Below are 25,783 nucleotides of genomic sequence, written 5' to 3' on the forward strand. Positions count from 1 at the left end.
TACCTTTTATGGGTCAAAAGTAAAAATCTGGGCAAGATTTTCTTCTGCATCCCAGCTGAGAGTTGGGAGCTTTGCAGTTCCTATACTTAAGCTGCTCACCAGTTGGGAGAGTTCTTAATGCTTTTTCCTTACACGGCACTGCTTTTCTTTTGGTGCTGAATACCATGAAGGCTATATACTGGCTGGGCTGTACAGAAGGCCCTCAGGGGACATGCATGAGCACATAGAGTAGGGGCCCTCAAGCTTCACCTATGAAACACGTACAGCCACCTGCAAGTAATACTGGCTGATTTTTTTGTGCCAGGTATGGATCATAAGATAGCCAAGAAAACATTCCAAAAACCTTTCCTCAATGTCTGACTCACTCGCAACACTGTCTTAACTTCTATAACGCATTTAAGCTAACTCTCAAAATGAGTTATCTGCCAAAGAATATTTCAATTATTTGCTTTCATTTAAAGCAGAACCAATTTTCCAAGTCAATCTGTTTTTGTAACTTGCACACACATCCTACACATCTGGGGTGAAGAAGGAGGAGGGGGAAGATTTACTATGGTTGTATTATATAGGAAATGTCATTTGGGGTAATGACATTGTCCTTGCAACAAAGCAGATCTACATTGATGTCTGAAGCCAAATATTCAGAGAACTAAATTTGGGTGGGTGTTTTGTTATGCACAGAGTGGTAATTAAGCATTTCAGCCAGGGTAGCACAATCACTTTTACATTGACAGTGGTTCTCAAAAGAGCCTAAAGGAGTTAGGTGCTCATATCCTATTTAATTTCAAGTTTCCAAATAAATTATAGTTATTTTTCCTGCAATGTTTAACTCATGTTAATGGGAAATTTGTACAAAATGTCCATATTCAGATATCTTGTAGGTAGCATACATAGAGAAATACTGCTGAAACTAGGATATTAGAAAATCGCTTTACATCCTTTTCCTAGTTGAGCAACATCTTGGAGGTTTAAAAATGGGCAAGCTTTAAGCATTGTAAATATTTTCATTTCTTTCCAATTTAAACTTCTCTCGAATAACCTTGCTGTTCAATTAGGACTGAGGTTTTTTGGGGGTTATTTTCATAATCTAATCTTGAAGTCAACACAAATGCACATGAGAGACATCACAACTCATAATTTCCTCCTTGTCAGCCTGTCTTGAGTGAGCTTTAAATTCATGCTCAGGGAGAGAAACTTGTACTTTATTGTTCTTCCAGTGGCAGAGGGAGAGCTGCCAGGTTCGTCAGACTCATGACGTTAAAGTCCTGCTATTTCTTTGGAGGCTGCCGCCAGGGCTCTTTCTGGCTGCCTATAGTCCGATTATTCTTCGTTAACCAGGACATGAGCTACAATATCTGTATTCAGCTACAGGTTCAGCTTTGAGACTGAACAGATCTGCTGCTTTGTTGTTGCTAATCTTGAACTGTCACCTGATCAGGAAAGTTGGAAGGCTGACAAAACTCTTGGTTTGAGACTTACTCCTACTTTAAATATATTTTACAGTACTTTGGTAAATTGAGGGGGAAGGACACAACCTCACACAACTAGTCTCAAAATTATGTCAAGAGAAAACTGTGTGTCCTGGAATTATTACTAAGATTGAGTTCTAGAGGATGGGGGAAATGTTGTATTATTGATAGCAATATTTAAATAAATATCCTTAGGCTACATTGGCCGAAACATGTATGAAAGTTACAAGTATCCAGACTTGGAGTTGGCATATGCTCAAAATTCATTAAGTTGAATGAAATTTACTTTGTGATATGAACTGTGATCTGTGATCTGTTGACAGCAGGGATGGGCCCAGACTTAAACCTCTGATTTTAGCAGTCCAAACTTCGGGTAGGTTTGGGATCCAGATCTGAACTTTACAGCTTGGGCTATTGTCTCATTGGCAGCAACAAGAGAAAACCCATCTGAGGTTGTAAGCTCTATGGGACAGGAACTGTCTTATGTGTTTGTACAGTGACAGAATGGGGCCCTGGTCCATGACTGAGACTCCGAGATGCTACTACAATATGAAGAGTTTTTCTAGCAATGTAAACTGCTAATGAATTATGGTAGGAGAAGGGGACAAGCAAGGGCTAGCCAAGAATCTTGGGCAGGGTGTGTGAGTCCTAACAGAAATTTTGTGTACTGAAGAAGACATACAGAACAGCTACCTCTAAAAATATCACTACATAGTCTGGGATAATAGTAAGTCTTTGTCTTTCTGTAGCACCTTTCATCCAAGAAACTCGATTTTACAAATGTTAATTTCTAGCTTCTTAGTTATTTTTGGTCATAGGAAATATCACAACTGAGCACTGAACTAGTTAAACTGAATCAGAAATTAAAGGTGATCCTCGTGGAGAAAGAGGGATGAATCTGTTTCGTTTTAGGTTGGTTTGTGAAGCATGCTAGACTTATGAGTGAGGCTAGAAAATGTGTGGTGGGTTGGTTTGTGGAGGAGGGGAGCTGTTAGTTTTCTCTGCATGTTCTTTTAATTGAGAAATTGATATTGTTTGTCCTGTCTGTTTCCGGGAGACTGTGGCCAAATGAAAAATTAGTATATACCTCTTACTGAACTTGTCTCCGCTTCTGGTAGTTCAGGAAGAGAATGAAGGAAAACTACAGTGGAGAGGACTTGTATGGAGAACTGTCTGATTGGTGTTAGAGTAAGCAGTCCACAAATTTGCAAGCTACAATATTTGTGTAACCCGGGTCTGCCTGCCAACTTTTGTCTAAACAACAGTCACAATCCAAAACTTTTTCCATCCATCATTTTTCAGTGACTGTACCACAGCTACAAAAGGATCTTCACTAGATACAGCGTAAAGCCCAGCTTCACTCTTGGATCCAGCCACATTTGCAGTAGACCTGCTCATATCAGATCAAAAACCTGCAAAGTGTGCAAACGCAGGACAGAGTAAATCTCCTTTCTCCCACCCCTCACCCCACAAAGCACAAACTTCAACATTACCAGCCATGTCGTTTTCTCCAGACAAGGGTTTTTTGGGGAGGGTTGTTTGGGGAGGGTTTTTGTGTGTGTGTGTTTGTTTGTTTGTTTGTTTTTAGAAACCAATGATAATGAATATGAATTTTATGGGCTCGTACATGCTAAATACTTTTCTTAAGTCAAAAGGGCAGATAAAAAGCTTTTTTAAATTATCAATAGATGTGCCTGCCAGATGCTTTCCAGATGCTACAGTGAGGGTAGAGAAACCAGGGCCTTTGGCTCAGCACAATCCCTTTAATTTTTTCATATTTCTTTCAAAACAAGTTTTTATTTTTAGGAATAGAAAAAAAGAACTTGGCAAGTAAGAGGCAAATATACAAACTAAATATAAATTATGCAATGAATAGACTTGACTTTACAAGTGAAATAAGATTTAATTTCGGTAGTATTGTATAGAAACACAAGGCAGTTAAGCATAGGAAAGCCAGAAAGTCCTTAAGGCTTGTTCAAAACCTCAGATGGATTTTTTTTAAATAGATGGGTGTTTGCTTTGCAAACGTTAAAGAATGTTCTGTATGTGAGAGATCTGAAAATAGTAAAATCGGCATTTTAATTACTTGATTTGTGTCTTTTTTTTTTCCATGTCCAGTTTGTAAAAGGCTCCTTGTTCAGTGAACTCTGGAAATTGAGAGGGGAACAAGCTACTACTTTGTTTTCTGTTTACACCCTGACATTTATAAACAAGAGAAAAATGCAGCCCACTTGTGGAATAGACAATATTCTCCTACTTGGCAAGAAATAACCCAGGTAAGTTTGAGTATGTCCCTGCTTTGCTTTGGTAATTATGTAGTTCACATAAATCATTTGGAACAATTAGGAATGCTCTGAGAGTTAGACATTTTAAACTTCTCTACCAGGAACAAATAAATCCCAGATCTGTTTTTCCCAGGTCATGAATATCATTAAGGAATTTCTTTTTTATGTGCTGGACAAACAGTTGTATCAGTACATGGACTAATAGTGAATCATGATGTCACATAAATCATAAGCATTAAACTGATTAAAAGAGGACCAATGCATGGGAGGGCAACCACTGACAAATCACTGACACTGTACTCCCCTAGAAGGGCATTATTGCATTCATAGTCTGTAAACTTGTTTCCATTCAGCAGTGGTCACAAGAATGGTCTCTGCAACCTTCACAAATGATATAATATGACCAGGGCCGGCTCCAGGCACCAGGCACCCAAGCACATGCTTGGGGTGGCACCTGGTAAGGGGCGGTGGGGGGAGTGCGGCATGGCGCAGCATTCCGCGGGGGGGGCGCTCCGGCAGCGCGGGCACGGGCGCAGCGCTGGGGTTCCAGCGGCGCTGGACGGGGGCGGGCTCCGGCGGCCCGGGGGGGCGGCGCGGGGCTCGGGGCTCGACGCTCGGGGGGTTCCGGTGGCGCTCAGGGGGGCGGGCTCCGGCGGCACGGCGCTCGGGGGCGGGCTCCGGTGGCGCGGCGCTCGGCGAGGGGGCGGCGCAGGGCGCGGGGCGCGGCGGGGGGGTTCGTGGGGCAGCGCTTCTTTTTTGCTGCTTGGGGCAGCAAAAAAGTTAGAGCCGGCCCTGAATATGACAAGAGCCTTTCTTCCTGGAATGATAGTATCATATCTCATTTCCAAAGTCAAAATTAAGTCTAAACACTATGTTTCTCACAGCATTATTTCCTCATCCTCCCAGTATTGGGGAGAGATCAGCATTCTAGCTGTCAACTAGCTGTGATTATATATCTGGCCTTGATACTGTACATGTGCAGGAAGGCTGACTTCTATAAATACAGGCTGAAGTTTGATACAAAGCCTTATCAAAACCTGCTTGTGAGTGAATCTCTCCTTGTACAATTACTCATCAAGGTCATGCCTCTCAATTTCTGTCCACAAGAGAAATGGGGCATGTTTCTTCTTTTGTAGACTGAACTACAGGCCTTCAGTATCTTCCTGGGATACATGATAGGGAAGATTCATATATGTTTGTTCAGTACCTCTGACAGCCATTGCAATTCTTGCAGTTCATCCTGAAGACATGGTAATAACATGAGTCAAACTTCACTCAGACTGCCCTGAATGTTATACACCTGCAGCAGGATCTACCCTATAGACTTCAGTGGGATCTACATGTCGGCAGAAGTGGCTGCAAAGGGATGGGATTTTGATGGTAACCATAATTCAATCTATTAAATTTCCCAATTTATCCTTATCTATAGTATTAAAATCATTCTCCTGCTTCTCCAATTACTCTCTCCAAGCTCTCTGCTTTGCCTCTCTCATGCAGACCCTAAGCCTATGCCTCATTCTCCACTCTTCTGTTTCAGACCCTGAGCTTCTCCCCAACCTTCTGCTGCAACCCTGTGTGCTCTGTCTCTTGGTACACTGATAGCTTCAAGCCTCTCCATTTTTACTGAGTATTCTCTACACTTCCTTCTCAGCCTCCAGGTTGCAGCCTCAGGGCTGGCCTTATCATGAGGTGAACTGAGGCAGCCGCTTCAGGTGCCAGACTGTGTGTGTGGGGGGGGTGCCACTAGGACCCAGAGTGTAGAAAATTGTGTCTGCTGCTGGTGCATATGTATTCTCTCTGCTCTAGATGCACAGAGATGGTGGAGTGCTGTGCTGGAGGAAGGAGGGCATAAGAGACATAACAGGCAGGCAGGAGAAAAGGTGAGAGGGAATAACAGAAAACAGCAGAGCTGTAGGGAGAGAGAGGAGGAGGAGCCTCTTATGTACCTCTCTAGCACCCCCAGGTGCCTGGACTGATTAACACCAGCTTCTCAGGGAGCTTCCTGTTTCCTGCTGCTTCCCTGAACCCACTTGAGGAGAAAAGGCAGTTAACTGAAGTAGTAAGAGCCAGTTAGGTCCTTAAGACGCTGATATCTTCCCTCACTCAGCCCTGCTACCAGCCTGCTTATTTGTCCCTTCACCTGAGTGTTGAGAGCCACTATAGCTGGCACAGAACAGTAGTCATGAGTGAAAGAAGAAAACGCTCCTCTGGTGCAGCATTCAGAAAAAGAAAGAAAGCAAAGGAAGCTTTTCTATCTAAGCAGGAAGGAGCTCTCCTGAGATGCATAGACACAAATGTTCACAGTGAACCTTCTGGCCTCAGTGAGGATGTGAGTGGCAAGGAGATGCCTGATCTTCCAGTTAGTCAGAGTGCATGTGACCTGGCAGCTACTGCAGCATCCATATCTCCATCTCAAATGGATGTAACCATGCACATTGCTGAAGAAAAGTGTAGATCAGAGAAGAGTGTGGTGGAGGCACAAGAAACCGCTGCTGCTGAGTTTAGTTCCTTAAGTTTAGATGATCCAGGACTGTGGGCCCACTTGAGCAGTAGCCTGAGGGATTTCCTTATACTGCATGGGCCACAGCAAGTGAAAAACTTCATGTTCCCCAAAGACTATGAAAATAGAAGTTTCCATCCAACACATGGAGAGGCCATGGCTTATGTAATCAAAAACCCAGAATGCTGCATACTGTTTTTGTTGGAAACTCTTCCAGTCTAATGCTCCAGCCACATTGGGTTCTACCGGAACAAAGGACTGGAAAAATCTGTCTAGAAATCTGGCATGCCATGAGAAGGCAGCATTCCATACGTGGAAAGAGCTTGAGAGGAGACTAAGGTTAAAGGCCACCATAGATGATCAGCATCAAGAGAAGATTGCATCAGAGTCTCTTTACTGGCAAAATGTTCTGAAAAGGCTTATTGCCATGGTGAAAATGCTTGCTACCTAAAACATAGCACTGTGTGGCACTTCAGATCAGCTGTATGTGCCAAACAATGGAAACTTCCTTAAAATTGTGGAGCTGATGGCTGAGTTTGATGCTGTACTCCAGGAACATCTAAGAAGAGTCACCACCCAAGAAATGTACACATACCACTACCTTGGAAAACAATTCAAAATGAGATCATACAGTTACTGGCAACAAAAGTCAAACAGAAGATTGTGGCAGATCTGAAATCAGCAAGATGTTATTCTGGACTGCACACCTGACATCAGCCATACAGAACAAATGACTTTAATGGTGTGTTTTGTAACAACAACAGAACCTAGTGAAAATGTCCCTGCAATGGTGACTGTCAGAGAGCATTTTCTAGAATATATTGACATTGATGATACTACAGGAGCTGGTATGGCAAATGTGCTTCTTAAAAAGCTGGAAGATATGGGAATTGCAATAGCTGACATGAGAGGTCAGGGCTATGATAATGGTGCCAACATGAGGGGAAAGAACAGAGGAGTGCAGACACGGATCCGAGAGTTAAACCCTCGAGCTTTTTTTGTCCCATGCAGTTCTCATTCATTGAACTTGGTGGTCAGTGATGCAACGTCAGCTTCTAGTGAGGCTGTTGAATTTTTTAATGTAATTCAAAGCATCTATGTATTTTTCTCTGCATCAACTCATCGATGGCAAATTTTGAAGCAACATCTGGGAACATCCTCTCTGACACTGAAACCACTGAGTGCCACACGATGGGAAAGTCGAGTGGAGGTGATAAAGCCTATCAAACACAAATTGGGAAGATAGATGATGCCACAGTTGCCATTATGGAGGATAATGCTATGAAAGGAACTGTTCGTGGTAGAACAGTGACGGGGGAAATGGAATCACCAGAAACATACATAACTTCAAATTTCTGTGTGGCTTAGTGTTGTGGCATGACATACTGTTTGAAATAAATGTTGTAAGCAAGAGACTTCAAGGTGTTGACCTTGATATATCTGGAGCAATGGAACAACTGGACAAAGCAAAGTCATACCTACAGTCGTACCAGTCAGATGAGGGATTTCAAAACTTTCTGAAGAGTGCACAGAAGTTGGCAGAGGAACTTCACACTGAAGCCATTTTCCCTCCCATTCAAGAATACAGGAGTCACAGAAGAAGACCTTTTGATTATGAGGCACAGGACAATCCTATAAGAGACCCCAAACAACAATTCAAAGTTGAATTCTTTAACCAGGTGCTGGATTGTGCAATACAGTCAGTTGAAGAACATTTCATGCAGCTCAAGGAACACAACAGTATATTTGGGATGTTATATGATATTCCAAAACTCCTGACTATACGTGAAGAAGACCTACACCAGCAATGGACGGCACTAGAGACAGTGTTGACACATGATGACATGCATGATATTGATGCGAGTGATTTAGGTGATGAACTGAAAGCCCTTTCAAGATACATTTCACCAGGATCAACTCCAAAGGCTGTTCTGGAATATATGTGCACAAATAAGATGACCACCCTCTTTCCAAATGCTTTTGCTGCTCTGCGCATACTTCTAACACTTCCTGTAGCAGTTGCCAATGGAGAACGCAGCTTCTCCAAGCTGAAGTTAATAAAAACACACCTACGCTCCACAATGACACAGGAGAGGCTGGTCGGCCTTGCAACCATCCCAATAGAGCATGAGTTGGCCCAAACTGTGGACCTTCAGCAGGAAGCAGTTCAAATCTTTGTAACCAAGAAGGCGCGGAAAGCACCACTTTGATTATTCAAACAGATAAAAATGCCAGTGTTTACTACGCAGACAAGAAAAGTTACATTTGCTGTTCAGGCATTTGAAAAGTTAAGTGTTACTTAAGATTTTTGAACAAGGCATTTTAAGTTGTTAGTTCTCCTTTATTGGGGTAGGTAGCAGAGCAGTACCATGAGAGGAGTAGAACAGGAAGAAGGCAGAATTGAGACCTTTCAAAGTTTTGGCCCAAGCGAGGGAGTATGGGGGCGTCATTTGAGCTCCCCGCCTCAGGTGCCAAAATGTTGTGGGCCGGCCCTGCCACTGCTAGCTAGCTGACCATATACTCGGGTTTTAGTCCATATGAGGGACTAACTAATATGAGGTTCTTTTTCCATCAGCTCTAGAAAGTGAGGCCAGGAGAATTTAAAATAGGGAAACAGTCACTTTCTTTGGAAAGCGAGAACTTTTTTTTTAATGGCTAGATTTGTGATTTTTAACTCATAACTCCAGCTCTGCTTTTAAATACCTAATATAGATTGGTAGTTGTGTGAATACTGAAATGAAAGGCCTTTCCCAGTTCCTTGTGAATTTTTTCCTGTTCTGTAGAAGGAAATTTTTTGTTGAATGAGCATGGTGCTGCTTTGGTTGTAGATAATGTAGTACGTACTTTTGGTTGTAGATAATGTAGCCAGTTCAGGCTATTTTTTCTACCAAGTACAAAGACATGTTGATGTTAGTGGCATGTATGATAAAACAGGAAAGTTGTGCAATAAAACCAGGAACTGACTAAGATTAAAATTCAGTTTGTATTATAATATGTAACATGCCTGGGTTGCTATTTTAAGATTTGTACTCATCTGCTGCTAATGAAACTGCAGCAGGAAAAAAAAAACTTCTAGGCTTCAGGCGAGGGCTAAGGCACAGAAGCTTACTCAGCAAATAAAGAAGACTTTAAAATATTTTAATCAACCTCTGGTGATAGTCATGTTGCCTCGCCGCCTAGGTTCCAAGCTATTTCAGGAAATCTCAGTTTCACCTATTTTTGGAGTGTTTTGAAATCCAGCCACGGTTTGTTCCTCCTCTCTGCTGGTACTGGAAGCTGGTCAGAAAGTCAGACCTGTCAGTCACAACTTGTAGCAAAGCTCCTCCCCTCTTCACTATTTGCCAGAGTTTTTTTCTGCTTCCCCCAAGAAAATAACACGTTGCTCCTGACGTCCTATTTACAGAAATTGAGAGAACTAGAATTGTGCATATTTGTGTCCAGCTAATCAGCGAATTTTACTAATGTGTAGTAATTTAAAAATCAATTGTGCTAGTGAATGTGCTGAATGGTGAGGTTTCTAAACAAGAGCATTTCCCCTCAGGGGTATTTCAGATTCTGCTTCCGCACTCTCACTCAGCCTGTATCTTAAGATTCTGTCAAGAGCACTTGTACAGAACAGGAAGCATACCGCCTGCAGCGTCTCCTCATCCAGCCACGTCATGAGGGGGTTGCTCCGTTCTTTGTCTGCCTCCAACACACTCTAGTCTCATGTTTCCCCAGCTCTGTTTTGACAGAAGCAGGAGAGGAGAGTAAAGGTCCCCATGCAGCGAGGCAGACAAAGCCGTCACTTACCTCAGCCAGCAAGATGGTCAGGTCCTGGCTTGGCAGCCTGGAAAGCAACACTGGCTGCTGTAAGGGTTCCAGAGACTCAGCTCAGCTGTTTGGGATGCACCTAATCGACTTCAGGAACCTTGTGTCAGGATCCTGACAAGAGCATTCAGGACCAAGGGCGAGAGCAGGGTGAAACCTGAGGCTGAGAATAGCAGAGGAGTTTGCAGTCAAGTTCTAAACCAGGGTCGATACCAAGGATTAGAGTACCAGTCAGGTTTCAGGGTCTGGGTGAGTGGGCAAGGTCCAAATCAAGCCGAGGTCAAAGCCAGGAGTTCAAGAGCAGGAATGGTCATGGCAGCTACAGAAGATCCACACCATTGCCTGGACATTTCCTGGAATGCCCCTTAAATAAAATAAATAAAAAATAAATTAATGGAGATATCCTATCTCCTAGAACTGGAAGGGACCTTGAAAGGTCATCAAGTCCAGCCCCCTGCCTTCACTAGCAGGACCAAGTACTGATTTTGTATAGGGTAGAGCGCCAATCAGGAGCCATGAGGTGCAGCCTGTTAGATTTCCTGTGGTCTGTATACGCAGCGGGTCATGGTTACAGTATCCAGTATCCTCTCTGACAATGGCCAGCAATAGATGTTTCCGAGGAAAGGGCAAGAAATCTTGCAGATGTGGGATAATCACATTGTCTCCCCCTAATCTCTAATAAAGGCTGGTTTAAGCACTGAAGCATGAGGTTTAATCTCTTCCAAAATCGGTTAGCAAGATTTGAAAACAGATTGGACATTTATACGGATAACAAGAATATACTGCAATATGTTAATGCTATACTTTTGGCTTTAATTACATCCTGTGGCAATGAATTACACCTAATACTAGTACTTTATCCATTACTTTGACATGCTGAAAGAATACTAATAAGATAGTGAAAGACAATTTTCCTTTGCCGCATCTATTAGGTAGTCCCTGCTAGTTTTGTGTCTCAGGGTTCTTTGTCATGGTCTCGAGGTCCAGCCTCTCAGTCACACATCATATTAACCCTTCTACTTTATGTGTGTGCAGGAAAAACCATCACAAGTTTCTTAACTGGAACTGGTGGGAAATGTTCCAGTTAAACAGATTTTCTTGTTTACAATTGACTCAGTATTTTCCATCTAAACGTTCTACAGCAACATTTTGATTCCATCAAAATTTTCAATGGAAACTGAGAAGGCCGGGCTGGCCAATCAGCTTCCCTGCCTGGTTTCCTGTCCGCCTGTCCTGGCTGCCTATGAAAAATGTTGAGTGTTTGTCCTCTCATCCTGAATCGGGATGAAATTTTTAGTGGGAAGGAAATTCCATTTCCCAGCCAGCTCTATTCTTAACCGTTGTCTTGAATGATAGAAATGCAAATGTTACAACCAAAAAGTTCTGTTCTTGCTTACAAAGTTGTGAGTTCTGTAAAGTCAGTTTCCTCCAACACAGAAGGTTTACGAATAGGTGCTCTTTCTGGTCTGTGGTAGAATCATAGAAATGGAGGAGTGGAAGGGACCTTGTTAGGTCATCTAATCCAGTCCTCTGCACTGAGGCAGGACTAAGTATTATAGACCATCCCTGACAGATTTTTGTCTAACCTGTTCTTAAAAACCTCTGATGATGGAGATTCCACAACCTCCCTAGGTAATTTGTTCCAGGCTTAAGTATTTAGGTTAGACATTAAGAAAAACATCCTAAATCTCCCTTGCTGCAATTTAAACCCATTATTTCTTGCTCTGTCCTCCGTGATTAAGGAGAACAATTTATCACCCTCGTCTTTATAACAACCTCTTATGCACTCGAAGACTGTTATGATCCTCAATCTTCTCTTCTTCAGACTAAACAATCCCCCATCTCCTCCGCTTTTTTCAAACTTTCCTCTTAAGTCATGTTTCCCAAAATGTAGGGCCCAGAACTAGACACAGAACTCCAGTTGAGGACTTATCAGTGCTGAGTAGAATGGAAGAATTACTTCTCGTGTCTTGATTGCAGACAGAGAGACAGACAGACACAGTGCAACCATGGGAAGGGGCATTGACCTTGTGAGCTATTCCCCAGAGTGACCAGGAGGAGGAGGTGCCATCCTAGCCATGAGTAGAGCACCCCCATGATACAGAGTTATGAATTTAAGTTCCAAAGCTTGTCTTTTGAAGGTGTTATGCAGTTTTTCTTTGAGGACAAGGACTGATAGGCTTGGATATAGAGTGATCGCCTTGTGAAAAGTGTTCACCCATGGGTGATGGGTATTTTTGTCTTTTATCATTTTGCGGTGTGAGTTTGTTGAGAATGTAGAGATTGTCTGTCTGATTTCACCCACATAGTTGTTCTTGAGGCATTTGATGCACTGGATGAAGTACACCATATGTTGTGATGAGCATGTGTAGGAGTAGGACACCTGGATCTTGAAAGTGGTGTTGGGGGGGGAGGGCATTGTTGATTAAGACATCCTACAGGTTTTGCATCTGTTTTCTTGGCAGTCTGGTGCCACTTTGAGTTGGTGTGTCCTGGTCTGTGTTGAGCTTGTTTCTGATGATAAGGTGGTGGTGGGGGCGGGGGGGTTTGAAAGCCAGAAGAGGTGGTTTTGGAAATATTTCTTTCAGGATGTCACCTCTGTCTGGCTTGTCCTCATCTGTCCCTCCACGGACGCAAGTGGACACCACACCATTCTGTTTTGTTGCAAGCATGTTCTTTCCATTTCTGGCCAAAATGTTTTGTCATGAGATCAGCCTAGCACGTTTTCGGTCTGCCCAGTGGTTGCTTGTGGTCTCTGGAGATCCAGTCACTGATGCAGGTTGTCCACCTATTGTCTTGCCTGCGGACTACATGATCCGCCCATCTCCATTTTGCCTGCACTACATCGGTCACCTCTATACACCTCTCAGGATGTGGTCCCCATCAAGTGTGGCTTGTAATTGTTTCATGATACCCTGTGTGGGTTCCAGCATGGGGTGGTAGGTGACAACTAGGAGTGTGCAGTTGGTGGGGCGGGAGGTTTCCTTCTGTATTGAAGCCAGTTCTCTCAGGTATTTGGTGGCGCATTCCAGGATGCAATCTACTTCTCCGATGGAGTGTCCTTGTTTGCTGAAGGCAGTTTTCAGTGTGTGTGTACACTGGACTTTCTCCTTGAAACATATTCTGTGGTATCTGGTTGCTTGGCACTAGATAATCGATTTCCTGATGGGTCTAGGGTGGTTACTGGATCTGAGGAGGTAAATGTGGTGATCGGTGGGTTTCTTATGTATGTTCTTTTATGTTGTATATATAATATGTTCAAAATGTTCTAACTGACGATGATAAATGTAATGAAAAATGCAACTAAAATATGATGCCATGGACATAGAAGAGATACTGTTCTTTGCAGCACCATAGAAGCCAAACAAGCTGTTTGGAGGCAGGTGGACAGATGGACACGTCTGTTGTGGTTGTGTACTGTAGTTAGCACTTAACAGGATTATAATTCCTTCAGGTAAACAGAATAAGTCAAGACTGATAGTCACCTTATCTGGGACATCATTGCCATAAAAAGCTTGGTAATGCACGCTAATATCACAATTTTTCTGTATTAAAAGATTTAGTGGAGGCCAAAGATAACAGATCTATAGCACTGGAAACACAGGTCCTTATTGTAGCCATAGGCATACAGTAAGATGTTGAGGCTTACGCTCTCCCTGTGCTTATTCCTCACTTGTGACCTGGAGGGGATCACCTGTAGGACTGAGAAGACAAATCCATCTCTCATTCAGTTTTTGGCTTTGTGAACAAGGGTGTCTTAGATCTGTGTACTGCAATAGTGTGCTAAGAATGTACGATTCATTTCATAGGGACTTTCTGGGTAGTTGTGGTATCTTAAAGGTCATCAGATGATGACTTCTAGTATCCACTTACCTGAATTGAATTTGAATCAGTAACCTAAAGTTAGAATCCATATTTAATTACCATTCTCATTTCCCACCTACTATCTCAATGGATTCTCTTTAAGAAAAGACAATAACACATCACTCTGCTTCTAAGGTAATGCCAGACTCCTGAAATACTCTTCTTGTCTGTTCCCTTGACTGAAACTTGAGGGGCTTGATGGCTTGTCATTCTCATTGGAGGGACCTCCTCTCTGGAGCTTGCCCTTATTTAACCAAGCCCAAGTTGTACTGACTTTCAGGCATAGGACAATATGGCTTTTAATTAGCAGGGGTTTTATTTCAATAGAGGGTGTGCCTGGGAGGATAGTGAGGAGCTGTTTGATATGTGTGGCCACATTGGCCATTTGTAATTTTAAAAAAAAGAAAATGTTTGTTCTCAGGCCTAGTTATATTTTGATTAGGCATGTTTTAAGTGTTCATATGGGTATAAATTAATAAAGAGCACCCCAGAAATAAACATTCAGGTTTATTGTTTTTCTACTAATATGTTTTCAATTACATCCCTAATTTTATAGCAGAATAGCAGTTTGGTTTATCTATATTTTTCTTTAGAGTTTTATTATCCTTTTTTCGCCTCCCCTCCCCAACTCTGAGTCCCTGCAGTGGTACTCGGCCTTTCAATAGCTCCTTCATAAACCGAAATGTCTGTAGCTCTTCATAGATTAGTCAGCAGAAGAGCTGTAAGTGCAGCCATATCTCACAGGATAGAACTTGGACCTTTGTTGTTTGCTTCAATAGTACAAACCACTAATGCCTGAGGAAAGGAGACTTGCCTTTAGATGTTAGTATCATAAGGTATATGACATGCAGTCGAGCAGCTCTGATTCCCACTGGCAAAGATTAGTGGTACGTTAAATGCACTAGCCAGTTCATTACAATTAAATGATCAGTTAATTCTTCTGGGACAGATAATGAATTGGTGGTGACAGAACTTACATTGATTTCATGAGAAGCTGTTAATCTCTCTACCACTGGCATCATTTCAAGAGAAAATGAAACCATGAACTTGTCTAGCGGTCATGTTTTAATGTAAAGTTTAAAAAACAGAGAAGTTAAATATGACAAGAGACGAACCACAGAGGGACCTCCAAGATCTCTCACTATGACAGTTACAGGCCTTCAGGGGATTGCTGTTTCACTTCAAGGCCTGTCCTTGTCCTTGACTCGATTGTGAAGAAAAAATTATACCACCGAACATGAGGGTTATCTTTCTCGTTTCCTCATATCGACTCTGAAAATTTCCCTTGCCTTTACACAGTTACTGATCTTTGCAGTTATATGGCAGCCAAAATATTCCATGGTAAAGAACAAAGGAATAAACGTGTAATATCTGCAGTGTATGACTTCACTGCTTTTTGCTAGGCAATAAAAATAGGCTGTTAAATATCAGAACTCTCGTTACTGCAGCTAACCCAAATGTTCTCCTTTAGGGGGATGTCAGCCCTAGGTTTTTGATATCAGTGCCAAGACTCTTGAGTTAACTTTAATTAAAATGTTTTTTTCTATATTAAACTTAAGATTTTTTAAAAAGCAGTCCCAGGTTATTCACTTAAATTCCATCTCAGTGCTACATAGCTTTTGAGAATGGGGCCTCTTTTACTGTTACATAAACTCAGATTCCAGATAACCTGTTTCTCACCATCTGTAAGAGTTGCAAACTAAGTCAGATGGGTTAAAGGCACTATGGCAGAATTGGGAGGGCAGGGAGAACTTTCCATCCCTTAGCCACCTTCTTGCTGTTAAAAAGTCTCTAGAGCAACATATTACCAAGAAGCATGCTGTTCTGAAAAGATGCCAGTAAGACCACTTGGTCCCAGAGCACAAAATCAATCAACTACCTCACCATTTTATTATTAAAAATAAATTCATTGCTTTTAGGGTCCTTGTAAATCAGTCTTAGCAGTTTTTATTCCCTCCCAATATCTTTTTGTCATGTAAATTACTCTCACAGCATCTGGCAAGTGTTGCAATTGCTTTTATTTAAAGAATGAATTTCCCTCTTATAGCAAAGGTTTAGGATGCAGCATTTGCCAGTTGAAAAAAAAAACAGTCCCTTTATCAGATTCCTTCTGTTTTTATCATCGATCTTTCAGCCTTCTTTGCTAGCCACTTACCTTCCCAGCTATTGGTATGGGACCAAAGTATCTAATCAACTTCCCACACAAGTTGATAACTCACCTTTATTATCAGTGAAAGGTAAAATATGCACAAAGTCAGCAACCATTGTTCCAGAGAATGAATTCAGGCACTATTAAATCTCACCCTACCTAGCATGGGAGGACTTGACTGTTACGCTAGCTCAGATCATAGGAATTGCTATTCTGGATCAGACAAGTAGTTCGTCTAGTCCGTATCTAGTCCCTCATGCTGACAAAGTACTTCAGGGGAACATGCAAGGAAGCCTACAGGGTAGCCAGTTGGCAAATAACCTCACCAGAGGGTGGTTTTCTTCCCAATGCCCACTAGTTACAGGTTGGTTTATGCTCTGAAGCAGGAGGATTTATACTTTCTAAAACTCTTGGTTATATTTTGAGCCTTGTTATCATTCATACAGTGAATGTGTTGGTACCATGCTACTGGTGGCCCAACATATTTTCAATGTAATAGCGCACATCAATGCTATACAGCAGGAAGCAATGATACAAAGTCAATATCTCCTGTAACTGTGGGTTCAGAACAGAAGAATCTCCCATTAAATGCAGCTTTCCCCTTGCTGTCCCACCAATGTGTTACACCCTTGACCTGAAAAACACATTGCAAGGGAAGAAATTTAGTTCGGGTTTCGTGCCTGTTTGCTAAGACTGACAACCAATGAGTCCATTTTAGTGCTGGTTTGTGTGGCTTTAAACGTGAGCAGATGCATTGTATTGCAGTCAAGAGTAACAATTCTCATACAGTTGAATCAGTACACATCACACTGACAGATTTAAATGTTTCTGTTACCCAATTTAAAGTTAAAGGAACGGGTTGTAAAAATGGTTGGCTGTGGGACAGTGCTTAGATTATAATGTACTTACGTTAGTGTATTTGCCCAAATCAGGCACAACTTAAATCCTACATTGCTGAGGACTTGAGTGACCCTGCTAGTGAAAACTTGTGCAAGTGTTACAGTTCTAGGCGGATCTGTGAAGGTGGTAAGCCCCACATCTTTATGAATATGCTAGCTTAATGTACCGAGGCAAAACTGACTTCACTTTATTTTAAATTCACTGAAATTAATCTCTGCTTTTCCAACATATAGTAGGGAAAAGGGAGAAAATTGACCCATCAAAAGGCACTGTCACCTAGAGGTTAGAGATCAGCACCCATGCCTGTTTCCAGCTTTGCTATGGACTCGGTTTACAAATTCCTTTAATTAAAAAAAAAAGACCTGTACTGCCCTCTCTCATTCTGATGTTGAGTATTAATTGATATTTGTGAAGTGCTTAGAAAGCCTTAGATGAAAGGTAAGCATGATGACTTGGGGAATATCTGTTAATTTATTAATTTCTTTGTGCTTCATGAAGAGCATTTCTGATTGGGGCTAGTCATGAATTAGATCACCACTTGATGGCCAGCACCTGGCTCAGTGAGGAGGTATGTCTGCAAAAGGATGACAGGGCCATCCAAGGGGAATAGCTCTACCCTGGTAGAACAATGGGGTTGCAACTGGCAGAATCACTGGTGTTTAACAACTATTAGTCCAGCACTCCCAGAGGGGGATGGAAAACCCCCAGCAGAAGAAGAGAAAACGATGCAAGACCCTGCTTTTAAGGGTGACAAGTGCTCTAAGCAAGGACGCTAGTCCCTGAGGACCAACAGAAAACATGTCTGGAGAAGTGAAAGCAAGAAGGACTTCTGAGGCCCCAGGTGGAGGGGAGGGTTGCATTCACAAATTTATTTTGCATAGATCTGTAAATCTCTCATATGCTTTCTAAAGGCTTGTCTACAGGGTGGGGTAATGCGCCTTCTGGGGTGTCATTTCTAAAGCAGATTAACGTGTTTTGGATTAAATGGTCAGTGTAGCCCCTGCTGGTGTGCACTAAAGGTTCCCCAGTGCATTTTAGCATAGTAAAGCACTATGTTAAAGTGCACTAGAGTGCACACCAGCAGGGTCTACATGGACAAATGAATGAGCAGCATGTTAGTGTGCTTTAAAAATCACATACCCCTAGTGTGTGTAGCCGCAGTATGTAGACAAACCCTAAAAGGGGTGTGTGGGTGGAGAAGGATTGTTTAAGAAGTTGCTGGGAAAGCCTCAGTTCCTCACTTTACTTGCCGGGTGTCCCTGAAAACACCAGAGTGCTCACAGCGGTGGAGCTGTGGAGGAGCTTGCGTAAGCAACAGGGCAGGCTTGGGAGCATCAGCACTGGTTTTGAAGCTCCAGGCAGTTGGGCTGCAGTGTCTTGCATCCCAAGGAAGGGTTGCAGACAAGGAGTGTGCACTTAGGTGTGTGCCCTGCAGAGCCAGAGACTCTGTGATGCCCAGATCCAGCTGTCGTGGGTTATCCATATGTACATTATCCGTATGAACATCTCACAATGATTGTGTCTTGGCAAGTTATGAGCTTTCTATAGATACCTCAGATAATATCCTTTATGGATAAATACCCTGCAAGCTATGTGTTTGGTGTAATGAGTTTGACAGGTCTGAAGTGAGAGAGATTTAGAAAGAACAGGGGGGGACTGTTTGTCAAGGGGTCATTGTGTCACACCTCCCCAGGGATATTGACCCAGTAGGGTTACCCCGGCTGTTCCACAGGGATCCGTTCTGGACTTTTGCTACCATGTTTTCTTTCCCTTTGATAAGCCTAATCTTTATCTCCTATTCCAGCAGCACTGTGCACCACCGCAACAGCCTATAACTGGTACCTTTGGTTCTGTGTAACCACATCAATGGAGAGTGATCTGTTAATGCCCTAAATTTTCTGTTGACCACATAATGTTTTAACTGTTTGCCCACACAATTGCATAGCACTCTCACTCTGTCAGAGTAGTTTTGTTCACTGGAGGTTAGTTTTTCACTTAAGAATGCAATAGCGTGTTTCTTGTTGCTGTCCCCTGTTTGCATTACAACCGCCCCTTGCCCACCCACCCCATCCCTGTCCCCACCCCGCCCCATCCAATATTTGGCTGCATCTCTGCACAGCTCAAACACTTTATTACAATCAAGACTTGCAGAACTGGCTTTTCTGACAGGATTTTTTTTTTTTTTACTTTATCAAAACTCCTTTTGACAGGTTTCAGAGCAAATGACTTTTTCTGGTTTATTTGTTTTACAAACATCTGTGCTCACTGATACAATTATCACTAAATCCCTCTACAGACCTGTGATAATTTGCCAATCCTATGAAGGACTGTATTTGCTTTTAAGTTCGGGGTACAGGCCACTTGACAGTAGATTCCACCTTTAGGGGATTAGGATGAATTTGGCCCCTCCACCCAATGACCAAGATAAGGGATTTTAGCTGATCCTATTTTGCATTTTGACACCTTAACAGTCAAACCTTCACTTTGAGTTTTTGCAACACAATACCACATGATTTTTGTGGTCTTGCCAAGTGCTTCAAAAATGGTGATGTGATATCGATATATGCATGTGCGCAGTCCTGTAGCCCATGTAACGCCTGGTTAACAAGCCTCTGAAAGATAGCTCCTGCACTGATAGTCCAAATGATAACACTGTAAATTCATAAAGCCCCAAATTCATTATGAAGTCAGACTTTTTTTTTTCTGTGCCTCATTGCCTAATTAGTGCCATTACTTAGATATGCCTGGGCCCCAAAAATCAGGTCGAGGTCTTGAACCATCCCAAAGTGTTCCCGTCGCATCTGGGGTCCTGTGTCGGGCCCAACTCTAACGGATGTATCGGTTATTTGTTGAAGTTTGCTAAGTATCTTTATTGTATATTCCTATTGCAAGAGACCAAAACAAGGCATATTCTGCAAACAGTACCATCGTCATGGCTTGGTTACAGGCTGGCTGTGGTTGCTAGTGAGGTTTAGGGGGTGTAGGATGGCTGTAGTGGCCGTAAACATGAAGCACTTTTCAGTTAAATTGGCCTATAGAGCTCCCTTCTTCTACTACAGACTGCACTAGCTCAATTTAGATACAAAACATTAAACAAACCGCTCAATGTGTTCTTAAACCAGAACTCTGGAGAACTAGCCAATGAAACCACTGTTATGCTCATACAAAGCACACGGGATCTTTATAGAGGAAGATAAATACACACAGCGTTTATTGAGAATACCACAGTAGCATATGCTTTTTATATATATAAACACACACACACAGTCCTGCAGTGATGTTTATAGTTACCAGTCCAGAGTCTGGATCAATCTAGTGGCCAGCCAGATTGGTCGCAGAGAGGAGCGGGGTTCTATCGGTCGCGATCCGATGCTCCTGGAGTGTGGCAAGACGAACCCAAAGTCCTATGGCAAAGCACCCTGTTCTTATAGGATTTCTTCTCTGTTGAAGCCTATGGATTCTGCTGTGTCACTTTGTGACCGGTTACTTCTTAATTGGTGTAAACATTCCAATACACCTCCGAGAGGGTCATCCTGTTCTTTGTTCCGATTTAATCAATTGTCTTTAGGGGTGCCAGCCTTTACCTCAGGGTCGTCAATCTGCCCTTCCTTATGGATGCATGTTGATGATTCTTTGATGTCCTTTAAGTTTCTTCACTCCTTCTTCCTTGACACTGGCTATAACAATGGCCTTCACACCTTATCTTTTTCTAATGCATACATTCCTCATTCACACAAAGAGATCGAGAATACAAACAGTAGTATTTTATATTGAGCAAAAGGACATTGCAACTTAAACCTTGCTAAGTTTTACAATCAATAACCAAGCCAATTTACATTGAGACCCAGGCCTTCAATGTTCCTCTAAGCTACTTAACATAGACACAATAGAGAATCCTGTCTCTTACTTCCTAATTTGTAATACATATAGGAAACCATAGTAGCTTTATAACTTATTCTAAAACAAAAGGATGACCATAATTAGTCATAAGGATTGTTCTGGTCTGTCATTCCTTTCTGCTATTCAAAAAGGGTGGCTGGCAGGATGAAATCAAATCATACATTAATTCTCATAGTACATTATAAAATCCAGCTCCTACACCACTGCCTCTGATAATACTCCACAATCTTTATACCACCTACCCTGACCACACTTGGCTTATAGGGCTAAATTCCCATTGATTTAGATAAGACTATTTTCACAGCTGCTTGTATTCATTTAAAAATTGGTTTTCACATGCTGAATTTGGTTGTGAATACGTGTTTCATAATTGAGAGTTCCCATCAGAAATCCCCCTTGTTTGTTGTCTAAACATATTCCCTTGCTGACTTTCATCTTGAGATTCCACTCAGTTTAGAGACTGCCTGGATAGTAATACTACAGAGGATGCCTCTTTTCACCACTACAAGCCTTATTTGTTATGTAATATTTGTCTGCTTTGTTTGCTAAGGTTAAGAATGGGCATTGGAAATCTTAGGTGTGAGGATATATCATTATCGGCACTGATCTCCTTGCCCACAGCCAGCAAGTAAAAGGCTGCAGGAGTGCTCATAAGTCCTAATTGAACATCAAAAGTTCAAACCAGTGCTTCAATCCACCTGGTTATTTGTCTGTTAGGAATGCAGGAATTGTATTTGGTCTTTTTTAACAAATAAGATCACAGGAGATTAAAGGAGATCACGTATGTGATGGACAGACATTATGGATCCAACACTCATCTGAGCTGAGGATTCCAAATAACTTTAAGAGAATCCCCATTCACCAAATGATTTTTTTTCTATGCTCTGACTTGTACATTATTCTCCTGACTAAATTCAAAGTGACAACTTAAGAGCAGAAAGCAATGCATGTATTAGGATTTTCAGCAGGCCTCAGGCCAGAGAACAGATCTGAACTGGCAATGCACATAATCAGGAGGCAGTAGTTATTGTTATGACTCTAAGAAAAAACAGGATGCATGTTCCTACATGCTGCGGGAACATAATTCAGCAGCAGTGAAACCGCTACCATTTCTTAGCACTTTGTCTTCTGTGGTTCTCATTTTAACTTTAGGGCCAGTGCTATCAGCACATGCCTAGTTTTACTCATATGAGTGTTCTAATGGGACAGCTCATCACATGAGTAACCTTAGTCACATGCCTGCGGGTTTGCAGGATTGGGGCTTCAGGTGTGAGCTCTTTGGGGCCAGGAATCATCTTTATCATGATTGTCAGACGCGCTTCCCCTCTGTCATGCTAAATAAGGGCTTGTCTATATAAATCTACCCCTCAGTAGCCTGCCACGCACTAAGTGTGCATGTGGATCTGGCTAGCGTGCACTAACAGTTCTGTAGTGCACTTTAGTCTGCTTCTGTTTCAAAGCAGGGTGGATCAAAGCACACTAGGAAACTTTTAGTGTGCCTCAGAAAGGTCCACGTGAAGCCTGGATGTGCATCAGGCTAGTGTGGGGTAGATTTACACCTTAGCTTGCTGCAAGCTCAAGTGTTTGACTAGACAAACCCGAAATAACAAAAAAGCCAAGCTGCTGCTATGTTTGTCAGACTACGGTGCTCTTCACCCTAAATTACTCAGCCTGTGGCCCAGCACTGAGGTTATCATTAATGAAGTTATTAAATCCTTTGTTTTCATGCTGTATGCTAATATTGAGTCCATTCACTTTTATGAGCTGTGGTTACATAATTTAAAGGAAATATCTTGCCTGAAACTAAAATAATCTCATTGTTTGACACAGGCAGGGGCAGGTTTTAGTCTTGCCTGTGTTAGCCAATTTGTTATAAGACAGATCTTATCTTCTGAGCACCAGCTCTGGGTGCTCATTAAACTTCTTTCATTAAATTTCATGAAAATGTGATGGGCTACTTATTGAAATCTGTTGTTTCATGTATGTAAATGAGGGCAAAATTTGGTTCATTAGCAGAGATTCCAAAAATTAAAAAGCCGCACAGTTTTTATTTTGATTTTATTGTATCTGAGAACCTCTCCAAAAGCCAGGAATGAGCATCTAGTTGTCCATTAAGAACTGGATCTATTTTACATAGACTAGTATCCACATCACAACTGGAATTTATTGGCACTGCTCTTGGTAGTTGTGGAAGAAGTACCACAGGCTGAATAAAAACAGAAACTGAACGTGGCACCATCATAGCTAGAGACTCACTCCAGCTCAGGGTGGAGGAATGCGTGGGGTAGTGGAGGAGAACTGTTGATGCTGCCCATGCTGTATTTTTCCTGTGGACTGAGTTAGAGGACTTTGTTCTCCCAGACTCAGGTTCTGGTATACTTCGTAATAGTACTTTGCTTTCATGGAGCACTTGCCCTCCACCAATCTCAGTGGTGTACAGAGGTAGCGAAGTATCATTATCCCTATTTCACAGAGGGGGTAAGTAAGACACAGAAGTGAAAAAATTTATGAAGAACACACAGAAAATCAATAGCAGAGCTGAGAATACAACCAAGGTGTAGAGGAGTGGTTACCTGTTTCTGCCATGAGGGGCTTAAAACAGCCCTGGAGGAGGGCTGTGGAAGGACACGACGCCTGGGCTGATTGGGAGGAAGCAGGCTCAGCTGGGGCCACGCCCCAATCAGGGCCCAGCTGGCCCTATAAAGGCTTGAGCCAGGAGCTCAAGCAGACAGACTCTCTCTCTGCCTTCAGAGAGAGAAGGGCCTGGCTGCAGGGAGCTAGAGACAGGGTACCTGAGTGGAGCAGACCAGAGAGATCACTGTTGAAGAAGTGGAAGCACTGAAGAGTTTGATTAGCTTTAATTAGAAAGGAATTTGAACATATGATGGTTACATCCAGTGTCTGAAATCCTCCTCCCCCCTCCCCACACACACACAGTTCAGAGTGTTCTAGGTTGACCAAATAACAAGTGTGAAAAATTGGGACAGGAGGTGGGGAGGGTAATAGGTGCCTATATAAGAAAAAGCCCCGAATATCGGGACTGTCCCTATAAAATCAGGACTTCTGGTCACCCTAGAGTGTTCAAATCTAGGGTTTTAATTCAGGCCTACTTCTATTTTCATTGACATGCACCTTTTCAGGCAAAGATAGAGTCCCCCTCCTCTCTTCTCCACAGACAGAGATCAGAGCTCATCTCTTTTCAGAATGTCACCTGGTTTGCTACGTGTTTCAAAATAAGAGTTCTTGGCTTGAGAGAAACTATTTCTAGCCATTAGTAGTTGTATGAACTGGGGAAGCCTCCAATTTTCCTAAATTTATTTTAAGGCTTGAAATGGGACAAAATTTCTAAACAGTGTCTACTCCTTCACGTGGTCAGCTGGCAATGTTTGGTAAATGGGATGGGATACTATCAGCATTTAATAGTTTAAGACAAACATCTCTCTCTCTCTCTCTCTCTCTAAAACAAGTGCCACCAAATTCTACTCTTTTATCCCCTAGTAAGATGGGCAGCAACAGAAGCAAGCAGTGAGATCCCCTCAACCTCAGAGCACAGGGAGAAAGCCGTGTCCATAGAATCAACTTCCCTTTCTGACACCCAACTCAAGGAGAGGAGCACAATGAGAATTCCGCATTCCCCCAACCCAAGGACATGTTGAAACAGGAGCCTTATGGTTAGGGGTGTGCTAGGGAGCGTTTCACAATAGGATACAGTGACATGCTACTACTAGCCCAGAGAGCAGGCTACTAGTAAGGACTCCGGGAACAGAACTTCTTCCAGATCTGGGTACAGATAGGGGCAAGAACCCAGAACTGTTCCCCATCCTCAAATCACAATCCAAGCAACAATGAGATGTTGCAGTCTCTCTGAAGAATGAGGGAAAAATCATCCTTAGGAGGCCACTGCAACCCTGGTTAGCATCAGCTTGTTGGACTTACCTACTGCTCACTCCACAATGGCGATGCAGATATTATCCTCATTTTAGAGATGGGGGAACTAAGGTACAAAGTCCTACAGTGTGTGTGCCAGAAGCTGAAACAGGAACAGGCCCAAATCTCCTGGCTCCCAGTCCTGTGCGCCAATGATTCAGCCCTGCCCTCTTCATCTGTAAAGTGTTTTTTTTTTCTTTCAGATTTTGAATCTTTGAAAATATAACATCCTATTTGAGTGCAAAGGGAGATTTAGTGACATGAATTCTCACAATGGCCACATGACACAGAAGTGGTTTTTATTTGAAGAAACTGAGGGGGACTTTGTGGCCTCGAACAAGCCACTTTAGAGTTAGAATCAGGATTAAACTTCAAGAGTTCCTTCCTGATTCAGTCCTGCCACTCGCAGACCATGTTACTTACTGCAATGGTTAGACTTAGACCATAGTTTAGAAGACAATACAGGGAATAAGGAGCAGAGCAGGTTTATACAGTAGTCTTCCAAATCTGGCTTTGGTCCCAAATTTGGCTTTGATACAAAGTAAAATGGATTTTGAATGTTCATGGAGAACTACTGTCCAACTATGCCATAAAACTCCTATTCCTCAGGTTACTCTGTAAAGAGGCATGAACAAACCCAATAACTAAAAAAAGAAAATTTCCAGAGAAATAATAATTATTCCAGTGGAGTGTTCTTTGATGCAGCTATTTCCATCCAAACCAATCAGGCTGCAATGTAATAGTCAAAGAAGAAAAGAGCTTCCCTTTGTCGAAGAAGAAAAGCGTGTGCCAGAGCTGCCCAGATAACCAGGAAACCTGTTTAGTTTAGGCCAGCTTGTGACTTGCACATGCTTGGAGCAGTCCTCACCTTAATGAAATATGTAGTTCTATTTATTTTTTTTGCAAAGGAAAGACAGTGTCTCTGCAGTGGTTGCCCTGAATATTAGTGCTCCGAATGAGGAATATAATTACAATTCCT

General features: G+C 42.4%; 1 long non-coding RNA gene across 2 annotated transcripts in view; it reads left to right on the plus strand.

The window, feature by feature from the left end:
* LOC135973808 (uncharacterized) overlaps nt 1–25,783 on the plus strand; it is a 142,524-nt gene that overhangs the window by 94,914 nt on the left and 21,827 nt on the right. For both annotated transcript variants that reach the window (XR_010590826.1, XR_010590827.1), the window contains exon 2: nt 3,588–3,745. This is a non-coding gene — a long non-coding RNA (uncharacterized LOC135973808). The remainder of the gene's footprint in view (nt 1–3,587; nt 3,746–25,783) is intronic.

This window comes from Chrysemys picta, chromosome 10 (genome assembly GCF_011386835.1).
Source record: "Chrysemys picta bellii isolate R12L10 chromosome 10, ASM1138683v2, whole genome shotgun sequence".
Classification (NCBI taxonomy): domain Eukaryota; kingdom Metazoa; phylum Chordata; order Testudines; family Emydidae; genus Chrysemys; species Chrysemys picta.